Source organism: Triticum aestivum, chromosome 3A (assembly GCF_018294505.1).
Source record: "Triticum aestivum cultivar Chinese Spring chromosome 3A, IWGSC CS RefSeq v2.1, whole genome shotgun sequence".
Taxonomy (NCBI): domain Eukaryota; kingdom Viridiplantae; phylum Streptophyta; class Magnoliopsida; order Poales; family Poaceae; genus Triticum; species Triticum aestivum.
The window spans coordinates 26,877,917-26,892,965 of NC_057800.1; the positions used below are offsets into that span (position 1 = coordinate 26,877,917).

Consider the following 15,049-nt stretch of genomic DNA (forward strand, 5'->3'; position numbering starts at 1 on the left):
GCACTCGCCTAAGTTCTCTCACTAGCAGACTTAGTTACAGTCCGGTACTCGCCTAAGTTTGAAAAAATCCTACCGAGTGGAGAACAATCCTCCCACTCGGGGGCTTAGCTGCAGTCCAACACCCGCCTAAGTTCTCTCACTAGAAGGCTTAGCTGCAGTCCGGTACTAGCCTAAGTTTGAAAAAATCCTACCGAGTGGAGAGCGACCCTCCCACTCGGGGGCTTAGCTGCAGTCCAGCACTCGCCTAAGTCCTCCCACTAGGAGACTTAGCTGCAGTCCAGTACTCGTCTAAGTTTGAAAAAATCCTACCGAGTGCAGAGCAACCCTCCCACTTGGGGGCTTAGCTGCAGTCCAGCACTCGTCTAAGTTCTAGGAGGCTTAGCTACAGTCCATCACTCGCCTAAGTTTGAAACATATCCCTATCCGCAAGGATGACGAGGTGCAGGTCGACTGCAACCTTCTCCTTCGGAGCCGCGGCACAAATACAACATCCGGTCCATCCCTATTCGCAAGGATGACGAGGTGCAGGTCGACTGCAACCTTCTCCTTCGAAGCTGCGGCACAAGTACAACTAGGGAGAGGAGGAGGGGAGGCCCGCTGCCGGTGCTAGGGTTTCTCCAGTGACATGCGTGCGGGGCGCGTCGCCGGAGCGGGAGGAGGGGGACGTCATCTTCGTCCTTCCATATTATCTATTGAGTTTGCGCCATCCTTCCCCGTTAGCAGACCAGCCTACTCGATTCAGACTGCTGGCATGTATCAAACCTCACTGCTCTCCATCTTGGTTTCACTGCTCCTCTTCCATCAACGCGCGCAAGCCATGTGTGAGCCTGTGCCATGCGGGAACTTCACCATCGAGTACCCGTTCTGGCTCGGCGCGCCCAGGCGCTCCGTGCCGGAGGCCGCCTGCGGCCACCCGGACTTCGAGCTCTGGTGCATGAGCGGCAACACCACGGCCATGAGCGGCTCCCCAATCCACGTACTCAGCATCCGCCACCCCACCAACTCATTGGTCGTCGTCCACAACAGGGTCGCCTCAGGCACCGACGACATGTGCCGCGCCGATTTCAATGTCTCGCCCACCTTAGCTCTCGCCCCGTTCAGTATCAGCAGCAGCAATCAGGCCCTGTGCTTCCTCTCCAACTGCAACGGGATGGAACCACGAGGGCGCGACTAGGTGAACGCCACCGGCGTGCCCGGCTGTGGCAGGAACATCTACGCATACCTCAGCGGGAGCTACGACCGGGACACGCCACCAGCGATCCCGACTGGGAACTGCACGTACACGTACCTGCTGGTGCTCGGGTTAGAGGCGGCGTTCTCAACGGCGGCCGACTACGGCTGTCTCCTGAAGACAGGGTTCCTTCTGGATTGGGAGGGCACCGGCATAGGGGACTGCGATGCCTGCGTTGCGAGCGGGGGGCAGTGCAGTGCAGGTACAGCAATGCCGCCGGGGAGTTCGCATGTCTCTGCCCCGACGGCAAGTTGCTCGGGTCGACATGTGCCGGTAAGCCTCCAAATTAGTTTACATAATTCTAATACTCAAAATTACACTAGGAAGAGCTACTAGCTGATGAAAACTTGAAATACATAGCCAATTTCCAGAACATGGAGATAAACTGCAGTTAGAAATGCGATTGTTGTCTTGGTTGAGCGATTATCTGGTTGGGTAGAGCGTGGAGTGGAATAGGCGGCACTCCGTCAGGCTTTAGTCCACGGCAGTTGACACATCGCAAGAATAGATAGATAGACTAATCAAAGATTTTGATGTCACCGGAACCGGAAAATTGACGAGTGGACGACAACGATACTTTGACCAAGTAGATGGACCCGTTTCAGGCCGTTAGTATAGTAACGACCAAAGAAAAGAATGGAGCATGAGGAATGGTTGGTGTTGTTTTCACCCAGCAGTATGCAAGGAGGCGTTCAAACCAAAAGGACCTTCCTCCGGTCACTGGCAATCGGGCCCTGAGCACCCACACCCCCGGCGAGTGCCGCTGTGATGTCCATTTCAGTGAACACCTCCGTGACGACGAACAGTCAACACATCCGGCAATCATGCATACTTCTTCAATCTTCGTCTCAATTTTCATCATCATTAACTGCCGGTCTTCGCTGCAGGCCTCCCTCTCTCCAGGGCCGGTCCTGAGAATTTAGGGGCCCGGGGCGAAACTAAAATGCAGGCCCCTCAATGCTAATAGAGGTACATACTTTGCACGTATAGAATTATATACGATCACATCACCACATTAATTCATAAGTAAATTTCTAAAAGAAGTATGATTTTTCTTTTTTTTCTTTTGAAAGGATGGATTCTAGTAGAATGCACGAAAATATTTAACACCATGGCTTTCTTAATTTCATAATAATCCAAAGAAATTGAATTTGTAATGATGTGCGTGAGCACGAATATAATAAACATAATGAAAATTTGTAAGAGCTCTAAACTCAAATCAAATGAAAATAAATGTGTAGCAATGTTCTACAAAAATCATACGAAAGTATATCCTTTTTTTGTGGGACATATGAAAATATCTCAATCAAATCTGAAACCTTCAGCTTTAAAAATCTACAGGTACTATAAACTGAAAGATAGTCACTCCATAATTGGTCTAATTAATTATGTCTAGCATAAGTGGTTTTATTTTTTTGTGCGATAACCAGCATGTATACTCGGAAGTGGTTGAATTTCAAAACAGTAGTATACCTCGGATTGGCATCGGTCGGTCGGTGATCGGGCTTTTGGCGATGAACCGATATGGAGTAGACTGGCAACTAGCAGGATGTGCTCGGCGATGTAGTCTAGCCAGCACGCATGTACATCCAGCGGTTGGAGATCGGCGTTCGTAGGCGTCGTCGCGTTGCGGCTGCCGCTCGCGATTCGTAATTGGAGCGACGGGGCCAGGTAGAATTAGGGATCATAGCCATGGAAGGAAAAGAAGGCAGGGCGATATCCTGGGCTCGTGGCGTCCTGAGATCGTGGGCAATCTGCATGCCGTATTTCTTTCCTTTTGAGCAGAGCGTCTACGCGCGCACCGTGTCTACCTGGAAATGCCCACTGTTTCCCAGAACTTGGCCTTGACTATCCTACTGAATACCTGGGCCATGGGCTAGTGTGAACCTGAGGAGGGGCCCCTGCATCTTGGGGGCCCGGGGCGGCCGCCCCCGCTGCCCCTCCTCAGGGCCGGCCCTGCCTCTCTCCGCCTTCGGAAGCCGTTAGCCTCTTCAATCTTCCATTCTGTTGTATCAGCATCGACCGATGCATCCGTTTCGTGTCCCGGTGGCCGCTGCCGTGCTCTGCGCAGCCACAGTGCTGCTAAGTGCCGTCCTCACTACCCACGCCCGAAACACCACCTCCTGCGAGCCGGCGACGTGCGGGGGGCTGCGCATCGAGTACCCGTTCTGGCTCGGCGGCACGCACCCGCCGGAGTGCGGCTACCGGGCCTTCCAGGTCAGGTGCGACGTCAACGGCACGGCCTCCCTCAACGACAACATACGGACGTACAAGATCCTCGACAATCTCCTACCAGGATAGCTCGTTCCGGGTCACCAACGTCGAGCTCTCAGACAGCACGTGCGACTTCAAGCTCCAAGTCAACGTCTCCTCCGACCTCGGCCTCGCGCCCTTCAGCATCAGCGCCGCCAACCGGGAGCTCTTCTTCCTCTACGACTGCCGCGACCTGCAGCCGGCGCAGCAGCCACCTACGTGGGCGCCCTTGAACTGCGACAGCAACTCGTTCGCGTGGCTTGCCGGGGGTTACAAGCCCGACGACAAATGGCCGCCGGTGCCGGGAAACTGCTCGGTGTTGATGGTGCCGGTGCTGGGGTACCCGGGGGCGACCGGGGCGAACTACCACAGGCTGATGGAGGGCGGGTTTCGTCTCGAGTACACGACCGGCGAGTGCACAGCGTGCAGGGACACCGGTGGGCTTTGCCGGATCAACCCCACCTACGACATCTTCGATTGCCAATGTCCCAGCGGATTGTCTGACGGCCCCTTAATCTGCGGTGATCAATTCATCACCCCTGCAGAAAAAGGTAATTAATTCACCTCGTTTTTACGTCATATATAGATGCCAGTACTACTACTACCTCAAAAGAGTTTTAACTCATATACAACAGCCATGCCAGGTAGTTCAAACCCACGTTTAAAAAATAATCTAATTTAGTACTGCTACATAGACTTATTACTGGTGAGTTCTGTCTTCTGTGTGACCCGATCACTTAACCACTTTAGTCGAAACTCACTGGTCACTTAACCGCTTTGTCCATCATCTGTGGGCAGGGTTTACATATGTAATAGTACTCTTTGATTTTGACACAGTAAGTTGAGGGAATTTCCAAGAAAAATGAACACAACATGCGCGTACCAACTAGCTGTAAATGGTTTCCTTTTATCTCCTACTAGTATAGCTGGTGTTCTGTCCAGTTTACTCTGTTTTTTAGTTAATGATATTCTTTTTCCTTTGAAAAATAACCAATGTAGTACTGTTGGACAACATTGCTTTTACTCATAAATGTTATATGTGTTATGTTCCAGGTAGCAAGGGGACTAGTAAGATGAGTATGCTAATAGGTATGCTCAAACTTTTGCCATTTTCTCAAATGTAATGATTTAAATATTGGTAGTCCACTACAGTTATTTCTATGTTGAAATAGTAGCATAAAATAGTCATATCTGTAATCACTGCGAATTGATTCTACAATAAAAAATTGAATCAAGCAACTCTCACTTGAGAAATTTAAATTATTGATGGTATTGGAAACCAAATGACTGTATTATAAGTCCTGGTTTAGAAAAGAAAGTAACATCGATCTGCTTCAATCTCAGCTATGACATCAGCAGCTGGAGTCTTGCTCTTTACATGTATTTATGTCCTGTTATGGCATAGAAAGGGGAAAAGACTATGGTTTCTCCTTTGCAAGAAGACTAGCAGCAACACTGAAAAGAATTACGAGGCCATGATAGTATCATATGGATCCCTAGCTCCAAAAAGATACATGTATTCGGAGGTAATGAAGATAACATCTTCTCGCAACAATCAGCTTGGGAAAGGTGGTTATGGTGAGGTTTCCAAAGGAAGGCTACACGATGATCGTCTGGTTGCTGTGAAATTCTTGCATGACTGCAAAGGAAATGGGGACGAGTTTGTGAATCAGGTTATGAGCATTGGGAGGACCTCTCATGTTAATATTGTTAGCTTATTTGGATTTTGTCTGGAGGGATCAAAACGAGCTCTTATATATGAGTACATGCCCAACGGTTCCTTGGATAAGTTCATTTACTCAGAGAACCCCAAAGAATTTTAGGATGGGAGAGGCTCTATGCGATAGCAGTGGGGATTGCTCGTGGCCTCGAGTACTTGCATCATGGCTGTAATATACGCATCGTCCATTTTGACATTAAGCCCCAAAATATCCTTCTAGACAAGGATTTTAACCCAAAGATTGCTGATTTTGGTCTAGCTAAATTGTGTCATACAAAGGAAAGCAAGCTTTCAATGACTGGAGCTAGAGGAACAATTGGGTTCATCGCTCCAGAAGTTCACTCTCGAAGCTTTGGAGTGGTCTCAGAAAAGTCAGATGTTTATAGTTACGGAATGATGCTGCTGGAGATGGTTGGAGGCAGGAGAAATGTAAAATCAATTGATGCAAAATCCAGCGAAAAGTATTTTCCAGACTGGATTTACGACCACTTTGCGCAAGATGATGGATTACAAGCATGTGAAGTCACATCAGAAATTGAGAAAATTGCAAGAAAGATGACCTTAATTGGCTTGTGGTGCGTACAAATATTGCCTGCATATCGCCCTACCATAACCAAAGTTCTAGAAATGTTCGACAGAAGCTCAGATGACATGGACATGCCACCAAAGCAAAACTTCTCAGGATTGCTGTAAGATATTCTCCCATATTTTTTGTTCCTTTGTTTTTCTGTGCAACAATGATTATGCAATAACTTGACCTACACGCATATCTTTCATTACAGTGAAAGTTCAGCTCACAATATGGATGTACAAAGTTCAAGTTCTAACAAATCTGAGGAGATCAGCCTTGTGAATTCAAAAATCCTACAAAAATCGCCAGCTCTTTGAGCAGATATGCTATGTGAATCAAAGAACCTACATTAATTTCCAACACTGTGAGAAGATGGCCTGTACTAGAGTACATTGAGAAATTGAACAAGCGCAGCGAAATTTTGCATTGTAGTAGAACATATTCCATGTATGCATGACCTAGAGTCAAGAGCATCCACATGCCAGCGTCCTAATTCTGATGAGTGTTGTGTTCCAACTGCTAAAAGGCATCGGAGGCAGACAGCTACCAATGACTTGTTGACTGTAATTTTCCCCCAAAACTGAATACACACGATTTGGGCTCTAACTACAACCCCTAAAATTTCACAATCCGAATGCATATACCAGTCTAAACATTGTGATGTTTATATATGCCAATTCATAGCAAGCAGATTAAATCGTGGAAGCGGAAGGCGCATACTTACTTGGTCCGCTCCGTAGATTGTATCCACTCAATCAAGTAGCGCCGTGCTTTTCCTTCACGTGCGCGCAACCTCGCCGGCAACCACCGCCCAACTGCGCGTACGTACTACTCTCCCTCCGCTGGCGAGCCGAGGGTTTGCACATCGCTTCCGTGGCCCCTCGCTCGCCGCCGCCAATGCCGAGCGGGTCCGCAACGGTTGGTCGGAGATCCACGCGCCAGAAGACGCCGCGGCGAGAGGCCAGGCTCTTCTCTGCGCGGGTCACGCCGGCAGCCGCACGCACGCTGCAGCGTGCGCCGGCAAGGGAGCGACCGCGGCGACCAGCGGCGGCGCAACGCCGATCCACGTCGGAGGTTTTGGGTTATAGACTACCTATTTTTTTGCGAAATAAAACAAACCATAGCGTCTTAGAAGCAGGAAGCATAATGGGCCGGCCACACAACCCATACTTTATATTTTCTTATGGAAATATGAAAACAATTAAGATAATAAATTTTAAACATAGTTTAAAAATACTTCATAATATAAACAAGAGTAAATGTTAATTTATTTTTAAAGTGTTCATCTCATATTAAAAAAATTGGAGCATAAAACTTTTTCCGTATAATTTACAAAATTGTTCAGATGTGTTGGAATATATCTTCATGTAATTTGTAAAGGTTTTACATATTTCGCCGAAAATATAAAAAATATGATATAAATAATAAAATCAAAACACATGAAAATAGGATAACAGTTATAAAAACACGGAACTGAGTTTCCCAACGTTAAAGCGACATAGGATGTTCAATCATTGGGCCTGGGCCCATCTCTTCGTGTGGCTCATTTTATTGCAGCCTTGCTCGCACCCTACCCCTAATACTCACTTCTCGCATTCTCAAAAAAGGAAATAGTCACTTCTCGCCCACAGCGTCCCTACTGGGGTCTAACCCTGCTATTTTATTATTATTTATCCCTCAAAAAAGTTAGATTTTTTTCACTTTATTTTTTTGTTTTAATTCTTTTGATTTTTTTTCATATTTCAAATGATTATACGAGTGCCTGACATACAAATACGAGCCACTTATTTAAAATATTTCTAGGTTAAAAAATATTCACACATTTTGCATAATCATCCGTGCAATTAAAAAAATGCTCATTGAAATCAACAAAGTTATACATCTAACTAGTTTTTTAATATATGTAAAAAATAAACATTAAGTTTTCCTTATTTAAAAATAGTGTCAGTTCAATATTCTCTAATTTTGAGAAACAATTCTTTGCATTAAAAATGTTGTTCGCATATTTTTCAAAAGTTCATGCAATAAGAAAATATTACATCAATAATAATATTCATTGTACTATGAAAAACTATGAGAAACAATATGTATTCCTATATTTATAAAAGCATCATCGCATAACTAAAAACTATTTATCATATATTTATAATTGTAATATATATTAATATTAATAAATTGAAATAAAAATAAAAAGAAAAGAAAAAGGATAAAACACGATGGAAACTAGAAAAAAATTGAAAAATCCATGGAAGGAAACTGGAAAAGAAAATATGAAAATGGAGAAGAAAAATAAAAGCGTAAATTGTGAAAAAAAAACAGAAAGACGAAAAACGAAATTGCAAGAAAAGTGTAAATAAAAAAAACTGGACATACAAAATTAAGGGAACAAAAATTGAAAGAGAAACCACATCATTACCTGACCCGGAAAGAAATCCGCCCAGTCTCCTGGTGCTACTGGGCCACGAACCACATCATGCACAAGCATTCTTTACCGTTCGCGCTGTGGCGATACGTATCATTTGTTGTATTCCTCTACAAATTTGAAGCCGGTCAAAAAGCCATGGGTTGGCCGGCCTTTTTGAACTGCCCATGGCTGGCACAAAGGTACTCCCTCGGTCCTATATTATGGGACGGAGGGAGTAGTTCTCAATTCGGTGACAAATAGGATTTCCGCTTTTGGATGATCATTCTCCTCCTTGCTTTCTTATGACATGCATGTATTTACGTTTAGAGAAACTAGTCAATGTGTAATTAAAATATATTAAGTGCACGCGGATATTAAGTAGTATATTATTTGCGTATTATTATGTGATTAGCACTATATTTGGTATGAAATTAACTGCACGGTAAATGTGTTGAGCGCTCGATATTGAAGCAGTCTAGGTCATTAGATTGACATGATTTGATGGCCGAGATTAATTGGATTTGCCCCTTTGGGTCTTTTTATATTGGTATAGATATAGATTAAAGGAATAAGTTATACAATGGGTCATTTTTTAATAGATAGGTTACCATTTAGTATGTTTTTATTGAACTAGTTATCTCCTTTTTTTTAACGCGAAGTAGTTATCTCTTAGTATTATATCTAAGAATAAATATGTGCATGCTCCTAATTTTGTGGGGTCACTAAAGTTTACACTAGAACATATAGCTAAGAGATTTGCTTCCCACACGGTGTTTCCTCCCGACCTCCGCGCGCGCTCCCATGGGCAACATGTGGGAAAACCATCCCTCGCAGCAGCCACGAGCCCCCTATTCTCCTCCACCACCTCTCGCAGAACCTAACAGTGTGACTCCAGTCTTTGCGAGATTCTAGATCTAATTCCCAGATCTGTAGGTTGCGGGCTCTAGAGTTGGTGGGCTACCATTGGGCACCGTCTGGCAGAGCATAAAACATCGAGGGGTGCCAGGTGGACCAATCAACCATGGGTCGGGTAAACAGGGTTCCAAATGAAATCTAGGTTGGCTGCAGCGAAGCGGCGCCCACTAGCATTTTCATGACCATGTTGAGGGTGTCGTTGCAGCAACTTGTGTCTCCTTACCCAAGTGCTCTGAGAGGAACCCTAGATTCGAATCCTCGGCTCAGACTATTTGTAAGTGCATATAGTGCCCCTTAGTGATTTTGGTGTATTGAATACTTATAGGTTAAGGGATTGATGCATTTGTGAGTGTACGCAGGTCTATAAGTCTATGAGGAGTTTGATATTTACAGAGACAATCGACCCCTAAAACTGAATGTCTTCAACTGAAGACTTTGGATTTCTAAAGACTTTGAAAGGGAAGAAATTGGTGTGATCGTGAAGACTTGGATTTCATGTGAGGAACATGAAGCGTGAAGACTTTTGTTTTCGTAGTTTCATTTTCTCTTTCTTGAGTCATAGGAAACACCGTACTGTTAAAGGGGGTCGAGGAAAAACTAAGGAAAAGTTTTCAAGTGATGCTAATCTCAAAATCCTACACCTACCAATCCTTTCGAGTGAAGCCATTGGAAATCTCATGTAGTTCAGTCAATTTCTTCAGTGACAGAGACGAAGTTCTTCTGGTCTCTGAGGAATTTGTTCTGACTAAGGCGTTAGGAATTTGCCAGTGCGGATTGCCTACAAGTGAGGATCATGATAGCCCTGAGAAATTATATAGTCAATTTTCCGACCGTTGCTGTGCTTTGCGCTAGCTGTCCCAAAATATCTACCCACCTAACGGTCATATCATCAAAGGGCATTTATGTCTTATCATGTCGGACTGTTCCCTAGGCTATAAATAGCCGCCCCCTACAACCACTAGCTGGTTGGCTGCTCTGAGAGAAACTAACACTTGTCATTGAGAGCATCCCATCCTCCAAGGACTTTGAGCGAAAATCATCAAGTGAGGAAAACCCAAACCCAAACACCTACAAACCCAAAGTGATTGAGCATCACTGAAGAAATTGCTCCTGTGTGGATCCGATGCTTGTTACCTTTTAAGACTATGCATCTTCCAGACGGTTAGGCGTCATGGTCTAGAGCATCCAAGAGGAAATTGTGGATCGCTGAGTGACCGAGTTTGTGAAGGTTTGAAAGTCACCTGAAAACTTACCACGAGTGATTGGGCGAGGTCTGTGTGACCTTAGCTCAAGGAGAATACGGTGAGAACTGTGTGTCCGGGACTATGTGTCCTCAGGTTTAAATACCTAGCCGCTCCAACCAGACGTACAACTGTCACAGCAGTTGGAACTGGTCTACCAAATCACTGTCTTCATCAAGCCTACTGGTTCTATTTCCTGAACCCTTCCATTTCATCATTACTGTGTTGTGTGCTTGTTCATATCTGTTTGAAGACTTCGACTGAAGACATCAATTTCTTCAGTCCAATTTCTTCAGTCTGTTTGTCTTCATCATGTTTATCATGTGCTTACGCTTTCTGTACTCTGTGTTTGTTTTCATTTCATCATGATGTCTATGCTTATGTTATGTTATGACTGCATCTGAGTACTTATTCCGCTGCAAGTAGTTCTTCACTAAGGAATTTGCTCACCCTGAAATTCCTCAGTGAAGAATTCATAAAAATCGCCTATTCACCCCCCCTCTAGTCGACTTAACGCACTTTCAATTGGTATCAGAGTAAGGTACTCCTTTGTTCTGTGTGATTTTGGTTTAACCGCCTGGAGTTTTAGTTATGTCGACCGCAGGAATGAAGACTGTGTCATGCCCATCTTTGTCGGTCATGATTATCCCAAGTGCAAGGCCATGATAAAGAAGCGACTCATGGCGATGAACAACGAGTTGTGGTCCATCATTGAGATTGGTCTTACCGATCTGTGCAAGATGGCGGAGGCTGACAACATTCGCAAGTACACACTTCTCAACCTCACGGGGAAGGACATCATCTGCTCTTGTCTGTCTCAAAATCAGTTCAGGAACATTATGCATCTCAGCCATGTGAAGCTTATCTGGGACCGACTCTCTGAGGTCTATGAAGGTCATAGATCTGACCGTGATCCCTGGTTTGAGGATTTTATGGTATCGCGCAAGGCTATGACTTTCGAGTCAGAATCATCATCCTCTGCACTATGCCTTGTAGCAAAAAGTGACAAGGTAACTGAATGCTACATGTCTGAGTCAAGTGATGATGAATCAGGTGATGAATTTGGACCCAGCTACACCAAACTTGCTTCCCTTTCCACTAAACAACAAAGAGTTTTGAAAAAGGTTCAAAATATGCTTAATGAGAGTGATGATATGTTGGGTGAAGAAATGGTTCGCACCAAAACTTTGACTGAAAAAGGGCATCAGGCTCTTTGTGATGTGCTTAAAAAGCAGATCATCAACAGGAGCCCTAGGAAAGAGGGTATTGCCTTTGAGAGGAAACTCAATGCTGATGGAACATACTGGAAACCTGAGCAGTACCCCAAAACGTCATGGGTTGCTGCAAAGGGACCTCAGTAGACCCATCTACTCTAACTGACTTTACATGTGAATCTCCTCATTCTTCTGATGAGTCATTTGACTCAAACTATAAGCTGTTCAAAAATTAGAATGGTGAAGTATTTGCTAGATATGTTGACACTAACTGCAGGAACGGTTGCCCTATGAAGAAAATCTGGGTTCCCAAAAGGTGCCTTGAAAGTCTTCAGGTGAATGTCCTCATGACACCACCCGTGAAGAATGGGAACCCCAGATCAAAATCTTCATATGGATCCAAGTCCTCACGTGGATCAAATTCCTCAAAAGGATCAGAATCCTCATATGAACATCATCGTGCTAACACTTCTGTTTCGCAGGGAAGATCTAAGGGCTATGAATATAAGTTTTATTCTTCTAACCATTATGTTCATAAGTCCTTAAAGAATTTCTTTGCTTATTCATATGCTTACCCTAACTCCTCTTATGTGAAACGAAGTGGACTAGTTTCTATGTCACCTTTCTCTTATGGATCTCACAGAATGATGAACTCTTTGCCACCACTTCAGATGTGGGTGGTGAAGAAAAAGAACTAATCTCTTATGCAGGATCAGGTCTCCAGACGTACTTAAACGTCTGAAGAATTTGCTGGAGACCTCAAAATGCTTGAAAGGACGCAAGCTAATCCTGAAGAAATGAACTTTCATTTCTCACGTCCTCATACTGCTTTATCCGTTCTATTGCTTGATGAAATTGATCTGATGAAATTGATGTCATATTCTTCACTGATGAAGTATATGAGTTCGTAAGTGTTCGCACACGAACATGTCACCGTGTACCCTCGACGCCGGGGGTGATGCACCGCAGCTCACGTTGAAGGAGACCTGTCTAGAAGCGCGGTACTACGCTAGCAATCCGGTGGGCACTTTGGTAGACCCGAAACCCCACGCGCCCGGGAGGGACCCCGTCTGGACGCGCGGCGACTATGGGCTGCCCAAGGTCGGCCTGACTGCCCCTAGGGCCTCGAGGTTCACCGCCCTGCAACAAGAAGAACGAACAAAGAACTAGGAAGAAGAAGAACTAGGGCTAAGGAGAAAAGATAAAAGATTAAAAGTGGTAGATGAATTGATCGATTGTGTGTTGTTCAATCGGCTGTAACCTCTCATCTATTTATGAGGCGGCTGGACTTCCCGTACAAGAAAAGGACTAAACATTCCGTACAAAACATCAAAAACCCTAACCTAACTCGGACGGGAATCTTTGGTAATTTCCCAGATCAAATCGGTCCCACCGAGTGAACGTTGCCAACTCTCTGTATCCTTCTGTAATTTCTCGAATCAACTCGGTCCCACCGATTGGTTTGCTTCGGCCCTACCGAATGAATATTGCCAACTCTTTGGTAAATTTTTGGACCAACTCGGTCTCACCGATCAAATCAACTCGGTCGGTCCGAAATGACTCTGTAGCTTTTGTTTCTGACCTTGTTTTCCCCCCACATGTTGCATAAAACCTCGGATTAAGACGATTTTTATACCAAAATCAACCATTTCGACGAGACGCACAACTTTCGTGTTGAAATGTTTTCCATTAGAGACAATCTAAATTGAGTTTCATGTCATTCTTTAATCTGGTGTCAACATGAGCATCTCTGAACTTGTCACAACTATTGTTTTCGAGCTCCGTTTTAAACCATCTTCATATCCATCTCGATCTTCTTAAAAAGAGCCATTAAGAGGTGACCTCCAATCATAAGTTTGAATTAGTCTTGATGCAGCCTAAGCTAACTTTACGACTGTGCCAATTTTGAGCGTCAACACATGCCCCCCTGTTTTTCGGCATAGCTAGCATGCCAAAAAATAACTTGTATCATGTTGGTTCTAAGGACGATGTCAACACTCCATCGGCCATTCTGCATCTTCTTAGGATGATAAGTATGTATCGGCCATTACTTTTTTGAATCCTTGATGCAAACTTGGGTGAAACATTCTTAATTTCATTAACAATCCGGTGATAAATTTCCATAGATATGTATTTCAAAGTCATCCTCTGAACCATATTGTTCACCCTTTCGCTGGGACATTGCAGACAATCAAGAATGAATTCCCCCTAATCCTTTCTTTCACCTGCATACGAATTTCATTAGTGACCGAAGCAGTGGGCTTTGGTTCAGCCTTACCTATGTCGGTGAGATTGAGCATCGGCTATTGATAGATGTGCAATACACCATGATCAACATGGTAGCCAAATGCTTGTTGCGCCAACTCATTTGCTCTTCAATTTTCATGTCTAGATATATGAGAATTTGAATCTCGGGACGAGATTCTTGTTTAGTGGGGGTGAGTTGTCACTGTTGGGGAACGTAGTAATTTCAAAAAATTTCCTACGCACACGCAAGATCATGGTGATGCATAGCAACGAGAGGGGAGAGTGTGATCTACGTACCCTTGTAGATCGACAGCGGAAGCATTATGACAACGCGGTTGATGTAGTCGTACGTCTTCACGGCCCGACTGATCAAGCACGGAAACTACGGCACCTCCGAGTTTTAGCACACGTTCAGCTCGATGACGATCCCCGGACTCCGGTCCAGCAAAGTGTCGGGGAAGAGTTCCGTCAGCACGACGGCGTGGTGACGATCTTGATGTACTACTGTCGCAGGGCTTCGCCTAAGCACCGCTACAATATTATCGAGGACTATGGTGGCAGGGGGCGCCGCACACGGCTAAGAATATGATCACGTGGATCAACTTGTGTGTTTCTGGGGTGCCCCTGCCTCCGTATATAAATGTTCAAGAGAGGAGGAGGCCGGCCGGCCCCTATGGCGCGCCAAGGAGGAGTCCTCCTCCTAGTAGGAGTAGGACTCCTACTAGGAGGGGGAAAGAAGTGGGGAGGGAGAAGGAAAGGGGGGCGCCGCCCCCCTCTCCTGGTCCAATTCGTACCAGGGGGGAGGAGGCGCACGGCCCACCTTTGGCTGCCCCTCTCTCTCTCCACTAAGGCCCATATGGCCCATTACTTCTCCCGGGGGGGTTTCGGTAACCCTCCGGCTTTCCGGTTTTCTCCGAAATCACCCGGAACACTTCCGGTGTCCGAATATAGCCGTCCAATATATCGATCTTTATGTCTCGACCATTTCGAGACTCCTCGTCATGTCCGTGATCACATCCGGGACTCCGAACAACCTTCGATACATCAAAACGTATAAACTCATAATATAACTGTCATCGAAACCTTAAGTGTGCGGACCCTACGGGTTCGAGAACAATGTAGACATGACCGAGACATGTCTCCGGTCAATAACCAATAGCGGGACCTGGATGCCCATATTGGCTCCTACATATTCTACGAAGATCTTTATCGGTCAGACCGCATAACAACATACGTTGTTCCCTTTGTCATCG

General features: G+C 45.2%; 1 pseudogene; it reads left to right on the forward strand.

Moving 5' to 3' along the window:
- The first annotated feature begins 2,710 nt into the window (after positions 1-2,710).
- Positions 2,711-6,350, forward strand: LOC123059987 (LEAF RUST 10 DISEASE-RESISTANCE LOCUS RECEPTOR-LIKE PROTEIN KINASE-like 2.3; annotated as a pseudogene).
- The last annotated feature ends 8,699 nt before the right edge of the window (positions 6,351-15,049 follow it).